At 47.9% G+C, this 18902-nt stretch overlaps 1 protein-coding gene across 10 annotated transcripts in view; it reads right to left on the bottom strand.

The window, feature by feature from the left end:
• The window catches only part of SLC8A3 (solute carrier family 8 member A3), a 113057-nt gene extending 102662 nt beyond the window's left edge, over positions 1-10395 (bottom strand). For 6 of the 10 annotated variants that reach the window (XM_063159217.1, XM_063159225.1, XM_063159227.1 and 3 more), the window contains exon 1: positions 9846-10386. The gene's annotated coding sequence lies outside the window, so the exon portion shown is untranslated. Of the gene's footprint in view, positions 1-2918; positions 3017-9745; positions 9809-9845 lie in introns of those variants that run through there. The other 4 variants (XM_063159218.1, XM_063159220.1, XM_063159221.1 and 1 more) reach the window with 4 other exon arrangements.
• Between the last annotated feature and the right edge of the window lie 8507 nt (positions 10396-18902).

Below are 18902 nucleotides of genomic sequence, written 5' to 3'. Positions count from 1 at the left end.
TGCCACTCTGATCTCTACAGCAAAGACAGGCAGAAATTTGTTCTTCACTACAGAATTACCAGACAGGTTGATTCACCTTTTTCCCTTCAGCTTGTGTTCCAACTGCAGGTCTGCCCTCGCTGGCTGGCTGCCCCGCTCTGTCCTGCCAAGGGCAGGTAATCTGAAATACTGTCTGGAGCTAGACACCCTCAATACCCACATCCTTCTTTCTCACTATTGCAGCCTCACTACCTTCCTCCTCTGCCTCCTCCATGGTCTGAATGTGCCTTAGGTATTCCCCCAAAGGAGTTGCAAAGGACCACATTTCAAAGGGTGATTAGAAGCTTAACAGAGCAGCTCCTTTTAACCCACTTGGATACCTGGAACCCACTGAAATCACAGATTTTCCACTGGACACCTAGGCATGATTTAGAATTCCTGCAGAAAATCAAACAGATGACTATGAGAGACTACTGCAGTTTTCTCCAAAGAAAGACATGAGGTTATTTCTTGATTCCTACCAAGAGCATCAGGCAGATTCCATACCCAGATGTCATAGGGCTAAGCCAGGTAAATACATGACTCAATCCATTAAGAAGATTCAAAAAAATCAAGATTACCTATATTGCCAGCTTGGGGGCAGTGCATACAACAAAGCACTTTGTTTGTAAAGGATGAGGCTTCTCCCCTGTGGTTTCCAACACGCCTGCAATGATACTCTCCCATTCCCAGCAGTCAGCAAGTCCTATCTTAGATACCAGTGGAGAATATTTGAAAACTGGATGCAGGATATCATGTATCAGAAGAACTTTCTAGAAACATATATGATAATCATACTACTGTTTATCTCCAAAGTGAAGAAATAGCATTCTCCTGGTATTCAGAGCACTTAGTTTCACCAGCTTCCTCCCCTTGACCCTCCCCTCTAAAAGCCTGTTTTTACACAGTCATCTTAAAAACCAGAACTATCTTTCCAGCCTAGTCAATTTGCATACCATCAGAGGGGGGCTGGCAAGAGAGAAGAGAGACAGTACTTAGGACCAGATTTTCTCTGGCGTAAATCTGCATAGGTCCAGTGAGCCCAAGTCAGCAGAGCCAGCTTACTCTATGAAAGAGATGCCTTAGGAACTTTGGCAACATTTTACACAACAAAAACCTTCAAAAGGAAAACTTAATATATTTCTTCTTCACAACCCACATCACACACAGCAGCTGGAGGGCATCTTCCTACTTCCCCCGTACAACTATATTCCCATCCAATCCTGCCCTGATTCCTCCTTCCTCCCAATACTCCATGCTGGCCCCAAATCTGCCACAACTAATCCTGCCAACAGGAGCAGCAGCTGAGTCATGGGAGATGACCACTTCAGCCAAATGCACTGAAACCAGACAAGAGAAGGAGAATATTCTCCTTCTCTCCACAATCCCAGACTGCAGCACACAAGGCTTGGAGTCTCTCCCCTCTACCATGTGCCCACTGTCACCTTGGATCAGCACGTGAAGTGCCTCATCCTGGAGGTAAAATGACAGGAGTCACTGGCTTAATGCAGGTGCTTGGATAACACACTCATCCCATGCAGCACTCACTGTACAATCTATTTAAGCCACCAGGGCAAAAAGAGAGGACAGCTTCTATCCAGCCACTGAGGGGCACAGCTTCCATTATGGATCCCAGTAGTCCCATATCTCCATCAGTTTTACTCAGGAGTTTGAGTACCCTTCAGGGACAGCAAAAATTATTTTTTCATCCTTTTCTGCGAAGAGAAAATTCAAACTGAGATGCATTTAACTTGCTTTCAAGTCCAAATCTCTCCTAAGACCCTGCTACAGCAAGAGAACTGCAGGGTCCCACTCTTGCTGCAAGTTTCAGTGCAGGATTGACTTGAGCAACAGCTGAGGCAGGAATAAACAGCCAGTTTTCACACCCTTACTAAGACTCACTCCCTACCCCTCCTGCCTCAGCCCAGAAAGCCTCTCGTGCCCAGCCATATTTCTGTGGTGGTGCTCTGAACCCAGCTCGTCCTGACGTCGCTGATGACAGCAACTCCTGTCATCTGTCACAAGTCACAGGCAAACGCTTTGCCAAAACAGAAGCAACAGTCCTCCAACACCAGCAAGTCAGGAACAATGGATAGGAAGAATGTTATCCCAGGCAGAGCCACCATTAGCATTGCAATCAGGTCAGAGAGTGAACAGGTAAAAGAACAAGTACAAAACCTCTTTGACAAAATGATGGTCACTTTTCAAGACAAAGCCTTGAAACAAATCCATTTTGCAGTGGGAATTCAGTGAGCAGACAAATGAATAGAACAGGTTCTCAATGAACTTGAGGCCTGTATCAAAACAAATCTTCACTCTATGGACGTAGAAACATTTCTGGATCTTCCCCCTGAGCCCTCCTCCCACAGCAGCCTTGTGGTCTTTCCCAAACCCGCTTACCAAGACCACCTTTCATCTGGGTTGACTGCACCAAGCCCACCATACCTAGTAGCTGTTGGCTCCCACACAGATACTTGCAAATTATGACCAGACCACCTCTTCATATTCTCTTTTCAACAGTAATTAGATGAGGTTTCTGGAATACTGCACAACCCAACATAGTTCCCACATTTCCTCCCTCAGCCTTCACTGGGAAATTAACTTTGGTCTGAGGGATAGAGGTGGTCAACCAAGGCAAAAGAAGCTTGATGCTGGGAAGCTACAAGGCATGGAGTTTTTGAGGGAAGTCAGGAGTTGGGGCAGTTACTGAGAATCATGAAGAAATCTATATATTTAAGAAGGAAAAGCAGAGGCAGGAAAAGGCCACAGCTGGGGGAAGGAGGGGTGTTTGTGACTCACTAGGATGCACAAACAGCAAAGAGATGGATCTAGACAGGCAGCAGGCAAGCCAGCAGATTTTTGGGAGTGACGTAGGTGCACCAAGTGCAGCATCTTCTCACCTTCAGTCTCCTGGTGTGATTCCCCAGAGGGAAGGCAGCTCCATCATGCTCTGAAGGTTAAGCTGTGCCTTCTGCCTGGCACAAGAGCACACTGCAGCCAGTGGGTAAAACTGCCTACCTACTTAAAAGAAAACCCCAACACTGCCAGGAGGGACAGGCTTTATTTTTAGCTGGGACACCAGCAGGGTCACTGCTGGTGCTGCATTTCCCCATGGAAGCCAGGGTTTCATGAAGTGTGCTGTGTGCGCAGGGTCACTGCGGGGGAAACATCTGTCAGGTCAGCTTTGGGGAGATGGATTATTTAAGAGAAGAGGAAACGTTTACTAGAAGAAGTGAACCTGAAACTACTCTGGAAGGTTAAAATGAAAGGAAAAATATGAGGCTTAAAAAGTCAGTGTGGGTGATAATTTGTGTGAGGCCATTGTCTAGCCCACCCATCTCCAAAATTCTCATATGGGAGAACATCCAATCATGGCTAACTCCAGCAGCATTCCCCCTGCTTGCCTCCTATGACACAAGCTTTGAAAGGCTCATTCTTGTCTAGGAGCTGCCAGAGCAAAAGCAGCAGCATTAAGCATGATAAGTCATTATCCCTCATCAGAATCCTTCACAAAGGAAAAGCACACAGACACCCACCTTCCCTCACACCTTGAGGACAGCGACACTGAGAGCTCCACCTCACACGGGGCCCTGCTGGCACCGAGGCCAGCAGCCTCCCCAGGACTCTCCCACTGGCCAAGAGAGTCCACACTCAGCACCCCCGGTGTGTGCACAGCAGCAGCACAAACTGAGCCCGCCGCGGTCCCGTGAGGACAAAGAGTCAGGTCCTCCCTTGCTAGTGGGTTTCGTGGGTGCAAACCTAATAAAACAGTTGGCACTGCTCCCACTTGCACTGCCAGGGATTGCAGTCTGGAGGCTTCAGCATGGAGAGATGGCTGTTGATGAAGTGCTGAGTGCTAGTGTGAAGCTTTCAAGGGACTCGGAAGAATCGAGAGCAGAGGGGAAGTTCCCGTTTTATTCTCTTCTTGAAAAACCTGAGTCCATTTGGCATGTTGCATCTGAGAAATAGCTTGGCCTAGACTCTGATTTTTTTTTTTTTAATCAGGATTAACCCCTGTGCATGTTCTTGGGATGATTTTATGTTAAAAATTATTTTGGTTTTTTTTCCAGCTTTTTGTGCCTCTTAATACCTTTAAAAGGACTTCGCAGACCCCACCACTCTTAGATTCTTTGCAACTAATTTGCATTCAGTACTATCTGTTTCATCAAGCACAGACTTCAAGGCTGAACCAACTCCAAGCCTTAACTGCTGCAGGCAATTCAGGCAGAAGCTTCACAGGTGGAAGCAGGGATTCTTAAGCCAACCTGAACATGTTCCACCTCTGGTCATTTGCTACCACTCTGCTGTAGCTCTCCCCTTTATATTGGCATAACTATTTGCACGGCTAGGGCGTGAATAAGGACCAGGAATCTGTCTGGCAGAAAAGCAAGCAGAACCCATCACCTGGGCACACGTGCCACTGTGCCAGCATCCTGCAGGGGTGGGACACGAGAAGAAACAAGCAGCCAGGGTGGGAAAGCTGTAGAAAACAAGGCCCAGATGAGAAGCATGGCAAGTGCATCAGCTGTATGGGCAGAGGCAGGTTTGCCTCTTGCAGCAGTGAATCCTGTAACACCTCCCAGACCTTTGAACAGCCTTGTCCTGGAACGCAAGGGCAGAGACATATCTCTGTCTCCATTTTTCCCAACCAACATGTGTGTTCAAGTCACTGCCTAATCCCAACCAAAACCAGAGAAGAGGATAAAGGTGCTTATTAAGCTGAACTTGAAGCTCAACATCAAGATATTGCTCCCCAACAATGAAGGCCTCCATGCCTCCCTCAGTTGGTATACCAAGACATCCACAACTTAATCACCCAAGACAAATTTTCCTGACAGTAAACAGTATGGAGAGCAAAAGGACAGGTTCTTCAGACCTGAAGCAGTATTCCAAGTACCCTCACCTGTGCATGGCAGAGGCAGTGCTGCCTTCGCTAATTTGTGTGCGGGGAGCTGTGGCTCTGGGGCAGTGGGGGATTTCACAGCCTGCCTGGACTCTGACAGACTCTCTCCTAGCACTACTCCCATCGAGGTGAGCTAGGACACACCCAGAGTGAGGTGCAGACATGCTCTAACCCTCCCTGCTTCTGCCCCTACTCTGGGGATGAAAAACAGCCTTCACCAGCATGCAGCATATGAATGCACTGGCAGGGCACCTTCTGTTGTCAGCACTGTAGTCCCACGTTCACTCCTGGACATGTCACCTTCAACACAACCTCAGCAGTCAGATCTAAGTGCCCTCTCACAGGTACATCCCTGCATCACTACACTTCCTTTGATTAAAACTCTATTCTGCGATGCTGCTGTTTGCTTTGAGACAGCCTCCAAGTACCAGCCTAGGAGAGGGGAGATGAAAGCAATGGCAATGCAGTCTCATCTGTCTGTAGTTCCTAAAATTCTTTGGCACCTCGCTGGTTGCAAAACATGCCCAGCAGCATAGGATATTTAGTATTTCTGATTGCTCTTGACCTGGCTGTCTCTGCTGCTGTCCTGAGTTAGGAGGCTTAGGTAAAAAGACAGCAGAGTACAGGAAGGCAGCAACTAGAGCAAGCTCAGTTTTGTAGCCTTGAAATAATCTGCTAGTGAATAGAAACAGAAGCTTCTCCCTAAATCTGAGTGCTCTGGAAGAGCTCCCTGTTTTATTATGATGGAAAATCCTCATTGGAGTGTTTCATTAGAAAACAAGCTGTCATAAAAGAAATGTTAAGAGCCCTAAGCTCCCTTCTCTCCCATGATGTCAACTGTCAGAGACATCAATGACAGCTCGGCTGTGTGATCAAAGGCTCCAGCAAGCAGATTTAAAGACAGAATTACCAGAAAATTGAGAGTTGAAGGAGCATGGGGGCATGATAATCACCTATTTATAAAAGTGTCTTATGGGGCAAGCTAATTACTTTATGATGCTGTACCGCAGGAACAATGGCACCTGGGTTTCACTGTGACACTACCAAGATGGGGTGGTGGTGCTGCCTTCAGGATGGCATGACACATCCCTGCAAAGCCCTGTGACAGAAGGGTCTCGTGGGGAGGTTGGGAGGCCATCATGGTGAACTTCATGCACTCACATCCATGATGGCCCTCAACCACAGCTTGTAGCTTAAAGCATTAAGGCAGAGGAGAGGCAGAGAAGCCAGCGACACTGTGTTAGTCCTCAAGCAGCCCAGAAGCCCACTGAAGCTGCAGGAGACTTGAGGTGGTTCCTGGATCTCATCCTGCTTCTCATCCAAGCAGGGACATGACCAGGAGCCTCCTCTTCAGCCCCAAACCCCACATCACTGAAATCAGCAGATTCAGGACCACAAGCTCAGCAATACAGGTTTTAAAGGCTCCCCGAGAACAGCTTATCATCTCATGTATTTCTCAATATATGAAACTCTTCAGGACAAAGACTGTAATTTACTAAACATCTGTATGGCGCTTGGAAACATGGGCCCCCAACCAGGCTAATGCCTTTAGGAGTTACCATTATCTAAACAGTAAATCAACAATAGCATTAATCTATGCCACAATACCTCAACACAGTGGGTGATGGTAGATGGAGCATCGCAACTATCAATTTCCTGGCTTCAGAGACTTTTTTCCCTATTAAGAAGATGTTTTTGTCATTGTAATTTAATTTCCTTAACTTTTTTTTTTAATATAGAATTAGAAATTACTGCCTGGTTTATAAAAAAAAATTGGCCAGCAATCAAAGGTATCTTTTTAACTGTGAAGCACATGAAAGGCATCTGAAACATGACAGCAACAAAGAACAAGGAACTATTTGTCAACGCCACTTGGCCATTGGGGAAGCTTAGGGGAGGAGACTGATGCTGTTTGTTTAAAACAAGCAAACAAAACCCTGACAGACAGACCATTTATCTGTATAGTGCTTCACTTGAAAATATTGGCGAAGGGAATACATCTTCACTTGGTTTCTAATAAAAGTGCTGACACACGCTGTTGTGGCCTTGCCCTGCCTTGGGGACAGAGGAAGCCTCCCACAGGAAAGACCCTTTAAAAATAAGGGATCTGCCACAACACAGCAGCAGGTCAGCCTAAGCCCTTAGCAATCTCTCTACCTGTCCAACCTGCAACACCATCGCATCTGCCAAACTTGGACCAGCCTCCTCTGACTTCAAACCCACCAGTTTCGGAGGAAAGCAGAGGAAGCAGGAAGGGTGGATTCATCCGTGGGTACCTCTTTCCTTCCTCCAAGCCAGCCAAGCTGAGGAGCAGTGCCTTCAGCATCCTAGGATTGCCATGAAGAACAATTGCCCATGACTCCCAACAACACAGTGTGCTCCAGTCTGACCGGATCAGACAGGGCAGCCCCTGCTCTACACTGGCCCAGCAAGAACCTGTGGAGCACAGAACGATGCATGATCCAGGCTGTGCTTGGTACTGCTCCACATGTTCTGGGTGCTGAAGACTGCTTCCCACACTGCCCAGGGCAACAGAAAGGACTATTCCCACCTGATGATGGCATCTGCCATCCCAGGTGCCACGCTGTCAGGTGGCAGCTTTGCAAAGAGCAGGATCTCTGCAAAAACAAGTGCAGCGCAGAGGGGTGTTAGGATGGCTACATATCTGCCTTCCCTCTCACACCTTGTCACCCACTAGTTATTGTAACCAAATCCCCACCCAGGAACAAAAATACCATTAATTATACAAATGAAACCCAGGACCTGAGATGCACCTAGCAGCACACTGGAGGCATGCAAAAAACATAGCAAGCTTACTTGCATTTCCTCTGCTCTCACTTTAGGACCTCAGCAGTGGGATTACTACAGCCTGTCCTACCTTGGGCATTTGAGCAATGCTTAAACTACCTCCTTATTAGAGCAGCACTAATATTTGGCTTTAAGGAAAAGAGACCAGACTGCTGTACTGCACCCTTTGTGTAAGGCTCTCTATACCCATCAGTCATCTCCTTCCCCATGCTGGCTGATACTACATCCTTCTATTTACAACGCAGGGTAGCCAATTCGCCTCGTGTTGCACACTCATGGCAGAACTGAGGGCTCCTGGGCTGCTCCCACTCCTCCCCAGCCAGCCCTCGGCAGCAGCTGGACATGCTCTTTTCCAACATCACTACTTCCATTCAGGAAGCAAGTCTCGTTCCAGTTGAACACAGAAGCACAAACATGAGCACCAAATGTGACTTTCTCAGCTAAATCATGATCAGGGTAAACAAAAGCTTCCAACAGCAGTGGATGGAGCAGGATGAGGGACTCCCTAGAAATGCTGGTGCCGCAGGGGTGCGATGCCTCTCCCGGCTGCACCGAACCTACAGAGCACCTTCAGAGCACCCTCTGTGTCCCCCCCGTGTCTTGTGTACCCTAAAGCCAGCTCTGCTGTCCTGGGCCTCCCATCAGTCTCCCAGGGGCCATGAGATGTGTGCTCCAAAATGGAAAGGTGCTACTGACTGTTACCTAAGTCTTCCAACCCTCTCATCTCCATAACCAAAAAATAAAAAATAAAAAAAAACCAGCTCCAAAATAATCACTCTTTTGCTTTAAAAAGAGATGTGTGAAATTAAAGGAACATACATATAAGCATGAAGAGGGGGGAGAGATGTGTGTAAGGCACCTCTTCTCACTCTGACTGTCCCTCCAGCATTTCCCCCTAAATCTGAACTAGATTTTTAGGGTAAAATCCCCAGAACAAGCCAAGGAACAGCACCAAAAAGTCAGGAACCCAACCATTAAACTACAGCCCCATTGGAGGGGGCAGAGGGGGAAATGACTATGCTTGTGAATGGCCACGCTTTAGAATAATAGTTAAGAAAACCCCAAAACCAACTGCAATGGTTTCATCTCTCACCCAGGATGATCAATACTTAGACACAGGTGAAAAAACATAAAGCTCTGAAGCAAGGCTGGGAGACAGGTAGAGTGTAAAACCAGCCCACATTTAGGTCAGCTCTCATGCGTGTGCATGTGTGTGTGCAGAGTTCCCGTCCCCCTGCCATGGGGGCTGCGGGCCTGCCGGCGGCCCGTGCCCTATTTAGGGCAGCGCCTGGCGCAGCAGCTATATTTGACACCCGGGGTAAACAAGCCGGCCCCGGCGGACGGAGCGCGACAGCTGCCCAGGACGGCGGCCCCGGCGCCCCCGCCCCACGGCCGGGGATGGCCCGGCCCGGCCTCTCCCGGCGGAAGAAAAAAATAAATTAAAAATAAAAAGGAAATTTAAAAGGGGGGAGTGGTGGGGGGGGGGGAATTATAGGAAAGGAAATTTATAGCACTGCATGAGAGCCGCTTCCCCCGCCTGGCAGCCCCGGGCAGAACCACCCCCCCGGGCTCCCCGGCATCCCTGCGGGCCGCGCCGCGCCGCCGAACCGGGGCACCCCCGCCCGGCGGCGGGAGGGATCCCGGGGCGGCCGCGCGCGGTGCCGCGGGACCGGGCAGCTCCTGCCGCGCGCGCCCCGCCGGAGCCCGCCCGCTCCGCCAGGCCCCGGCCCCGCAGCGCCCGGCCCGGCCCGGCCCGGCGCCCCCTCCCCGGCGCGCATCCACCCCGCAGCGCCCGCTCCGCGCCGAAGGCAAAGCCCTCCCTCCCTCCGCAGCGCACACACACGCATCCCCCCTCACACACACACACACACGGGCACGGAGCCGCCACGGCGCCGGGAAGATAGCGGGAATGAAGCGAGCTCCCAGCGCCTGGGCAACGCTAATTCCCCCCGCTATCCCGGGAGATGAGCCTGCAAAGAGCTCTCGTCCCCCCACCCCTCAACGCCCCCCGCTCACGGCCATTCGCGTGCAAGGCATGGAGCCCCGAGCGGCAGCAGGACACCTGCCCGCCGGCTCCGCGTCTCCCGCGGAGCGGGGGTGGCACCCCCTTACTTACCCTTTCTGGCGGCTTTCCTGACTTCTTTCTGGAGGGTCGGGCTGGGGGATGGGGAGGGGGGGCTCCACTGACTCCCCAGCACAAATCCTTCCGGTTCCTAAAGGGAGCTCATCGCATCTCCCGGTGATTCACCGACGGTGTGTGCGGGTACGGGGGGGTTCGCCTTTGCATGTCAGTCCAAGTTGCCTCGCTCGCTACAAAACCTGTGCTCCCTTTTGCAGCTGTCAGGGAGAGCGGGGAGGTGCATCTGGAAAAGGGGGTGGGGGTGGAGGTAAAATGTTGATAAATCCACCAGCCTTGATCTTCAGCTCCGTGCGGTGGAGTTTGGGGAGGGAAGGGAGATTTGGCGAAGAGGGAGGAGGGCGAGGAGGACGGAGATGAATGGGAGGGGGAAAGAGAAAATGGATTGTACCCCAGATTGCCACTGAATCTGCTGGGTTTTCCCCGCTCCCGCGCTCACACCATCGGGGCTTGGTGCAGGTTTCCCAGCATTACGGTGCACGGCAAAGCGCTGAGCCTGATTTCTGGGAGCCAGCGAGGTTTGCACAACTGCAGCAAGAAGCCAAATCAAAAAGCCAATCTGCGAGCCTCCAAACTCCACGTCACCTATCAGCTGGGAGCGAGCGCTGCAACAGAATTACAAGCCATGCATATTTATTCCTCTGAATCCGGGGGGGATTTTCGGATCGTTTAAAGCAAGGCACGGTGAAACCAAGGCAAACCCTTTCCAAAATAAATAAAGGCAGAGCACGTCTTGCATGTAACACGCGCACACACACCTCTACGAGGTCTCCATCGGTATATATAGATAGAGATACACACTCACTGAGCAGGGATCACTCCTGTACCATCCAAGTATATTGACTTGACTTCGTGTATTTCAAGCAAGGTGGGGGAAGAACATGGTAGTTGAGCCTCAGAGAAGAAGATATTGATTGCATATCTGAAATTTAAAGCATCTGCCAAACACTTCTGAGAGATTAAATATAGGTAATATAATTACACAGCCAGATTGGTCCTGGTGTCCATTTGAAGCCGCATGCTTTAGTTTGTGCTTGCAGAAACCACCCAGTTATTTTTTAACCAAAGTAAAATAACAAGTTGTGAGACAGCAAATAATTTTAAGGTAAAAAATACACATTGCCTCCAAAGTTGCTATTTGACTTTGGCAGAAGACTGTGGGGGGGCTGGTTTCCAGGACCATGGAGCAAAGCAGCACAGTTATGCCTCACACAAGACACATCACAGTATTTGTACACGTTTGTCTCCCCTTAGGATCCCTCCGTTTTTGCCCCAGCAGCTATGGGCAGACGTGTTTCCAGGAGATTTACCTACTAGCATGGCTTCTCACTTCTTTAAAGACCAGGTATTACAAGGCAACAATCCCTGACACCAGGCTATCCTGCCAAAGAATGCTTCTCTGTGGAGGATGAAACAGACCATTCTTTCTGGCAGGAACAGCCAGGAAATGCTTCTCTCTGGCAGGATAACCAGTGACTCCCCATACCCCCTGAGGTGATGAAGGCCCTGAAGCTTTCTGGTGAGACCTGAGCACATGTGCAAGTGCAAACCATCCCTGTCAAAAGCAGCTGAATAAACTGCCATGAGAAACCTGAGCCCAAGTCCTATGCTGGGCAAGAACTTTTACCTCAGCCAGGCACAGGCAGCGGACGTACAAAGAGGGAAGAGGAAAGGGCAGAACAGTTACCGAGAGGGTGACCTGTCTGAGAGTTGCACAGGCTTCATGCTGCCAAAAGTGGATAAGAAAAGCTACAAATGGGCTGTGGTCCCCTGCAGGACAGCACACACCAATAAGGCCCTGGAAGTCAGCTGATACATTCCAGTTAATGCTCCATAATAGTTATGGCTCCATAAGAAGAGCAGCCCCTGGCCCCACACCTCAGCACAGAAGAGATCCAGAGACGTGGAAGAGCAATTATCCATTCTGGTCTGGCTACTCACTGTTGTTGTTCAGAACAGGGCATGAAAGTCCAGGACAAACACACAGCAGGAAGAGGCACAAGGGGACAGATTTGCTGCAAGTAAATACAAGATGGTGGTACAAAAGATGGTGGCAGAACACCTTGTGGGTCCCAAACTCGGCCTTTTATCTCCCCAAATACCACCTGCTATTCCTGGTGTCCTCAAATAACCCAGCAAGGCAGCTTAGCAGGTAGGAACATGGTAAGGGATGCACATGGGCCAGAGACATGGTAAGATCCAACACATACAGAAGTGTCTGACTTCAGGGTGCTGGCCAGCCCTGCACAGGGCTGCAACCCTGAATGATGCTCCTGTGTGATGTCAGGGAGGGGAAGGGCTTCCCAGTGCCTGGGGGAACACAGGCACATGTGCATGTGTGGCCCGTGGCATTTAAGTGCCCAGCACTCTCACCTGAGCTGCAGAAGAACCCTTACTGACATCAACACATAAAATCAACAGCACAGCATCAGTGGCTGAAACCTAAGACTGTGTGGATGCAGGGACTCTGGAACTGGCCAGTGTCTCCTGATCTCCAGGTGGCCACCTCCAAGCCTCACACCCCTACCAGGGAGGACAGCCCCAAGGGTGGCAGTCACCTCCAACACCAAGCAAAGGAAACCGCCCCAGCTGGCACAGGGAAACTCTCCCAACCCATCTCATGCTCACCAACCCATGCCCAGCTCATCATCAGGCAGTTCCAAACAACTGCTTGTGTTTAAGGCTCAGCAAGAGTGGGTCTGGAGCTGAGGAACTGCAGTACAAAATGCTCATCAGCAGGAGCAAGCCCTGGGGGCAATACACAAATTTACAGTTGACAATAACTTAAGATAGAGCTCTTTATGGTACACAGATGTTTGATTTCACCTCATCCCAGTACATAAAATCATGCCTAATACATTTAAGAAATGCTCCCAGGCATTTCCCTCTTTCCTTCCCTTCCATATGGACCTAATCTTATGTTGCTCAGCTCAAGAAAAAAATTTTCATCACAAGAGGCAGTATATGAAATTTTTTATCTTCTTAGTCTTAAAGGCGTGCTTGCAAAGTACTAACCTAAGACGAAAGCAACCAAAGTGTTTATATAAAAATACTGTTTAAAATGTTTTTAGAATGCCAAAACACCACAACAAACCAACCACCTCTTGTTTATACTAGCTCTAACAATTAAAATACAGGATGATCAAATTCTTGGCTGTTTAGCACAATCTCACTAAACAAGCACGGATATTAGTTTTTAATGACTACCAAGATTATTTGATGTTTCAAGTGTTACCTAAGGACCAGAGCTAATGGTTTTATACTGAAAGAGGACTGATTTAGATTAGATATAAGAAAGAAGTTTTTTTACAAAGAGGGCAGTGAAATACTGGCCTAGGTTGCCCAGAGAGATGGTAGGCATCCCATCCCTGAAAACATTAAAGGTCAGGTGGGGTGGAGCTCTGAGCAACATGATCTAATTGAAGATGTCCTTGCTCATTGCAGAGGGCTGGAACTGGGTGACCTTTAAAAGATGCCTTCCAATTTAAACTATTGTATTATTCTAACCCAAAACCACTGGAATTCTACCAAACAGTGGAATATCAAAAGAACGCAGAATGAGTAGGGTTAGAATGGACCATTCCAACCAGAGGTCATCTGGTCCAACCTCCCTGCTCACACAGGTCCCCTAGAGCACTTTACACAGGATTGAGCTTTTGGATATCTCCATAAACTCTCTGGGCAACTGTTCCAGTGATCAGTCACCCACACAGTAAAGAAGTTCTTCATAAAAGAGAGGGGAGTTATCCCATGAACAATCAGGACCTTAAATACTTCTCTCAAACCTGTCTCCAAGCTCTTGAGACTTGAGGCAGAAGAAGAAATGGAGGCTTGGCCCTTCCTTTCCTTTTCCTCCTAAAACTAGAGAAGACTTTTTTAACACAACCCATAGTTTCAACATCCCATGACTTCAGCCTTCTGCTGGCAACCATGCTGATAATAAAGATGCTGACAGCAGAATGTACTTGACAGCAGTGCTGTTGTTAAAGACAATGTGCATAACAGGCATTGACTTGCTCTGCCAGGGCAACAGCATCTATTGACATAAAAACCTGCCAGTGTCCTACAAGTTCCAGAGGAAACTCTGTGATTGTGTTAGCTGAGTCTGAAAGGACTTGTTCTTTCCCCTTCGTTCACCAGCTATACACTTCACACATACAGATAAGAATTTCACAGTTACCATCCAAAATTTCAGATGGATAGGGCCATATTATTGTTTTATTATGGCAGACATGACAAGCTGTAGGTTTGGCTCTTCCTTGAAAAATTTCTAGCTGAGCAAGGCTTTAGGAAGTGCTCCTACGATTGCTGTCCTGAAATCTTTTGGCCCTTGGCCTAATGATCCAAGAATTTGATTTAGACTAGATGTAAGAAAGAAACAAACACCATATCAACCTTTTTTTCTTGAATACAAGCAGACTAACTGCTGCAGACTTCAATTTTGTACAAAAGGGCTTGGCACAGCCCCCTTCTCTCATTCAAGATCTGATCTTGGTGAACCTGTGTTGTTTTGGGCTATTTTTCCATAGCTTTGCCTTTCCTTCCTCACCAGCTTTCATCAGGTGCCTGCTCACATTTGTGTCAGAAGGGATGAGATAATGTGACATTTTATTAATGTGATGCATTTGCAAAGACTTGAAATGAAGTTTTAAATCTGAGAAAAAATTATTTTCTGGGCAAAAGAGGAAAGGAGCCACAATGTAGAAGCCAGCTTCAAGCCTATCCATGATTACAGAGCAAATGAACCCAGTTCAAACGCAAAGTTCTTTATTTTTTCCTCCTATGAAAGCCTGTTTTGCAAATATGGTTAGAGCCCTGAAAGCCAAGCTGAGCTTTACACACACAACAGTATGCAAATTCTTATCGAACAAGTCTGGGGACACCTGGGACAGTCCATGCACTCTTCATGGCATTTCCCCATAACCAGGGGACAATTCCTCCACAGATCCTAGCAGACAGAGGGCTGCCACAGATGGGTAAAGATTCTTTGTGTATCCCTCGTACAATGCTCAGAAAGAGAAAATTATGGGTTTAAATTTTCTGACCCACAGATGTGTCTGTGCCAGCTACAGGTTGCAATAAGATCCTCTAGTCTCATTGTAGAGCTTCCCAAGAGGTTAAGCCTGGGGTCAAAGGCCACCTTCCTCAGCTCTGGCTTACAATGAAGGGCAATTCTTTGTGTAGTCATCCTCACAAATGATTGCAGGGTAATGTAGAGACAGCCCACACGCAGGTCACTGATACCACAAACATGTCCTGGCCTGAGCTTGCCGAAGGTTTTCTGTGCAAGGGAACACAGACCTAAAGAAATTTTAGACAGCATTCAGACACCATGCAGAAACCCTCAAAAAGTAAAAAAACCTAACTGAGGACAGCAACTAGCCACTGGAAGTTCAGGCAAGTCAAACCCTGGAAAACTTCTGATGAGAAGTGACATCTTCCAAAGACTCTACCTGACAATAGAAAATGAGGGTACATCTGACAAGCAGATTTTGATAATGGTGGAATCTAGGACTTACCTTGTGTTAATTAACACGTGTTAATTCCAAAGTCTTCCATTTTAGCACTGGCTTCAAAAACTATGTTGATCCATGGTCCATGGATGGACCACTGCAGTTTGCAGAGAAGTGGACATCTGAGGTGCAGCATATCCTCTGTTCAGGACAAACACCCTGAGGCTTGGCCTGGCAAGGCAGTGTGTCCTGGGGCAGGAAACAAGACTCATTCAAAGGGGATTTTTTTCTGCATTTTAACTGCCAACCATGGGAGGTGGTCAGGGGAACCTTGTCAGGTTGAGGAACTCTGAGATTTCCCATATTTTTGGTGTCTTAGAGCAATGGCTTAATAGCAACTCTATTACAAATTAGGTGGTATGTTTTTGAGGGCTTTTTTCCAGGAAGGACCAATGGGACTCTGGGGCTTACAGCATCAGGCTACGTGCCAGGACAAGGGGCACATTCAAAAAGGCCATTTCAACTGCAGTGACTACTAATGAGCAACCAGCACCAACACTGCAGGAGATACATCCCTTTTCTCAGCTGCAGAACAAGAACACGAGGCTCAGATTACATCAGATTGGATCCGCTCCTACCCCACTCTCACTGAGGACCAAGGAACCTGGCCTCGGAGGAAGAGGTTTGGTATGACAGAAGACACCAACAAATAGTAAGATGGCAAGAGGCCTGTAGGCACTTCAGCACATTCTGATGGGTTCTCACACGTGTCTTACAAAGCGTAGAAGAAGATTTAGCTCACAAAGATGTCAATTCATTTAACAGCTTCCCAAAATAATTTTGAATTCAAAAAAATCAATGGGAAAAGTTCATATTTCATTGATTTTGAAACCCAACAAAGACAAAAATCAATTGCACTACCACCACTCTGGTTTCCCTGTTAAACACTGGCACCAAGGTGTTTTTTTCTGCTTCCTGCACCACATGCTGGCTAATAGCACGAAAAGAAAAAAAAATAAAAATCCGTGTTTCTTAAACTAAGCTAGTGCTTCATGGAGAGGATGATTCACAGTGATTCTAGAGCAGTAGCTGGTGCTTCAGCCATGCACTGCACACAGGCTGGTTTTCTTACACCTCTTTCAAACCCTTCCTTCTGCATCCTGTGCCTTCACATTCCGGGTAAATTACTCCCTGGCCAGCATGTTTGCTAACAGGTTAAAACTGTGCTGTAATGAAATACATTTGGGGTTATGTTGGATGTGGACAGCACATCAGTAGCAGGAGCCTGTAATCCCTGTATTGGCTTTCAGTTGCTAAGGGTCTTCCACAGCAATTCAGACTCTCCTACAGCTGTCCTGAGCAGCTGCCCACCCTCACATGCAGTGGGGCTGTGGGTGCTCTGCTCGTGGGCAGCAGGTGCTGGTGTGGCTGAGGGTGCCCCTCCGTAACCTCACAAACAGCTTCGGGCAGGCTGGCAAACAAGGCTTCACGCCATCGTTTGACTCCGCTTTTGAGAATGTAACATGCCAAAGCTGAAGGTCCCCAACTTCAGCAGATGTTATCAGATAGCGCAGCTACAGACCTTGATAGCACTGTCCAGTGGGAATAACAATAAATGCTGGGTAAAGATTGAATGAAATTTTACAATTCCCCTAGGGTCAGTGTAATAATTTTCTTAGCAAAACAGCTGAGACCTACTAAAAAAAAAAAAAAATCTTCTATGGAATGGTGTCTCTTCCTTTACAAATCTGGGACAAAGTGAAGAATGCCAGATTGTCTTTTCCCCTGAGCAGTTAGAAGAAAGCCGTGCTTCCCTCCAGGAGAATCTGATCCAGGTTTATAAAAAATCAGGGGGTGAGGGGGGAGTCTGTATGTGAAAAAGAACTATAAAGTAAATTAAGATCAGCTGTTAATGAAAGTTTGGAGTTTAATTAAAGGAGTGAGCAGCTTGTGCACAGAGAGACCCATCCATCTCTAGGATACATGTGGCTTCTCTCCAGATCTGGCAGGATCCAGGAGACACATATGGGATGAGTGCTTCTGGTGCGAAGTCTGACCCCAGACTGCTCTGATGATGGTAAGACAAACACAGTTTCCCTGGGAAGAAGACTGTCATCATGACACCACACAAGGCCTGAGACCTCCCTCAGCACTGAAGACTTGATTTTAAATATCTAGTTGCGTTGCAAATCATCCTTCTGATGACTTGCAAAAACCCATCCTTCATGTTTTGGGATTAAGTGGATGATAAAATGTTGGCTAGCCCTTTAAATATTAATTTATTCAGGTTCTCCTGAAAGTTAAATTTACAAAATTATTTTCTCTTGTTTTCAAAAAGTGCACAGCCAGAAAAGGACTTTGACACATGCAATATTTCTATCCCAGAATGGGTTAGATTGGAAGCGACCACACTGGGTCACCTGGTCTGACCTCCCTGCTCAAGCAGGGTAATTCTAGAGAACCTATATACCTATACATGCTTATATCCTGCTGAACACAGTCCACGTGCCCTAGACATGCCATCACAACCTGAAGCAGTCCCACAGGATTGCTCCAACAACAGGATCCCACCCTCAGAGCAGTCAAAAGAATTCAGATAGAAGTTAATTTGTGGAGAACAACACACTTGTGTGCAAAAAAATAGGGTGGTCTTTCATATCCTGGGGTTTCTTCTACACACAATGTGTATTTTGTCCAGGACTTTGTACAGAGTCCTGCATTCAGCCTCTGCCCTCTCCTCTGCCCCATTCTGTGCACTGTCTCCCACCGACACGTATTTCCTGCCCTTGCTCCTCTCATCACACACCCTCTTTAAGACCCTCTTTGTGTTGTTCCCGTGGGGACATGGCTTTAGCTGTTGCTCTTCTCAACACTTCACATAAACTCCAAACTTGAATTAACTCTCCCTGATAACTGATTTGTATCCCAGAATGTGCAGAACAAGTTTTGCTCTGGAGATAACAGGGGGAATAATTTGGAATGGCTGAAGCACTTCAGCCTGGAGAGTCTTGGGCTGCCTACCTCTGGCTCTCTCCTGGCAGAGGGAGGCTATGGCCATTTTGCACAGGCTCTGGTCTGTGTGGTTCCTGACATTCATTTTTGCACTGCTGACCACCTTGCACAGCTACAGAGCAGTAGCTTCCAGAAATCCTAGTCACACAAGTTGCTCACAGCATTGTTTACCAAACACACCGACCTCACCCCTAAGGCCAGGAGCAGAAACAATGCAGAAAAACCCACCTCGCCTCCACAGGCCACTAAGAGATTTGTCAGGGCTCACCACTGTACCAGCCACCTGAGCCACACACAGCAGGAGTGACCCAGCATCACTCAGCAAAGCTGACAGCAGACAAGACCCAGCTGGCAGCACTGACTGTCTTACAGCAGAGCCCTAACATTCCACGCACTTCCCACAGACTGGGAATTCCAAGCCTCTCCTTCCACCTGCCTAATTGCTCACAAGTGGGAAATTAGCATTTTGGAAGCTGCTACCTGGCTACCAAATTTCCCTGCTGTAGGTTATTGTCATTATATTACAAAGGTCCCATATTGTTGTCTCCTCAGTGCAAGAGTTCCATACCTC

Source organism: Melospiza melodia, chromosome 6 (assembly GCF_035770615.1).
Source record: "Melospiza melodia melodia isolate bMelMel2 chromosome 6, bMelMel2.pri, whole genome shotgun sequence".
Taxonomy (NCBI): Eukaryota; Metazoa; Chordata; class Aves; order Passeriformes; family Passerellidae; genus Melospiza; species Melospiza melodia.
The sequence above is the reverse complement of the archived record's forward strand: the minus strand, read 5'-3'. Positions and strand labels throughout refer to the sequence as shown.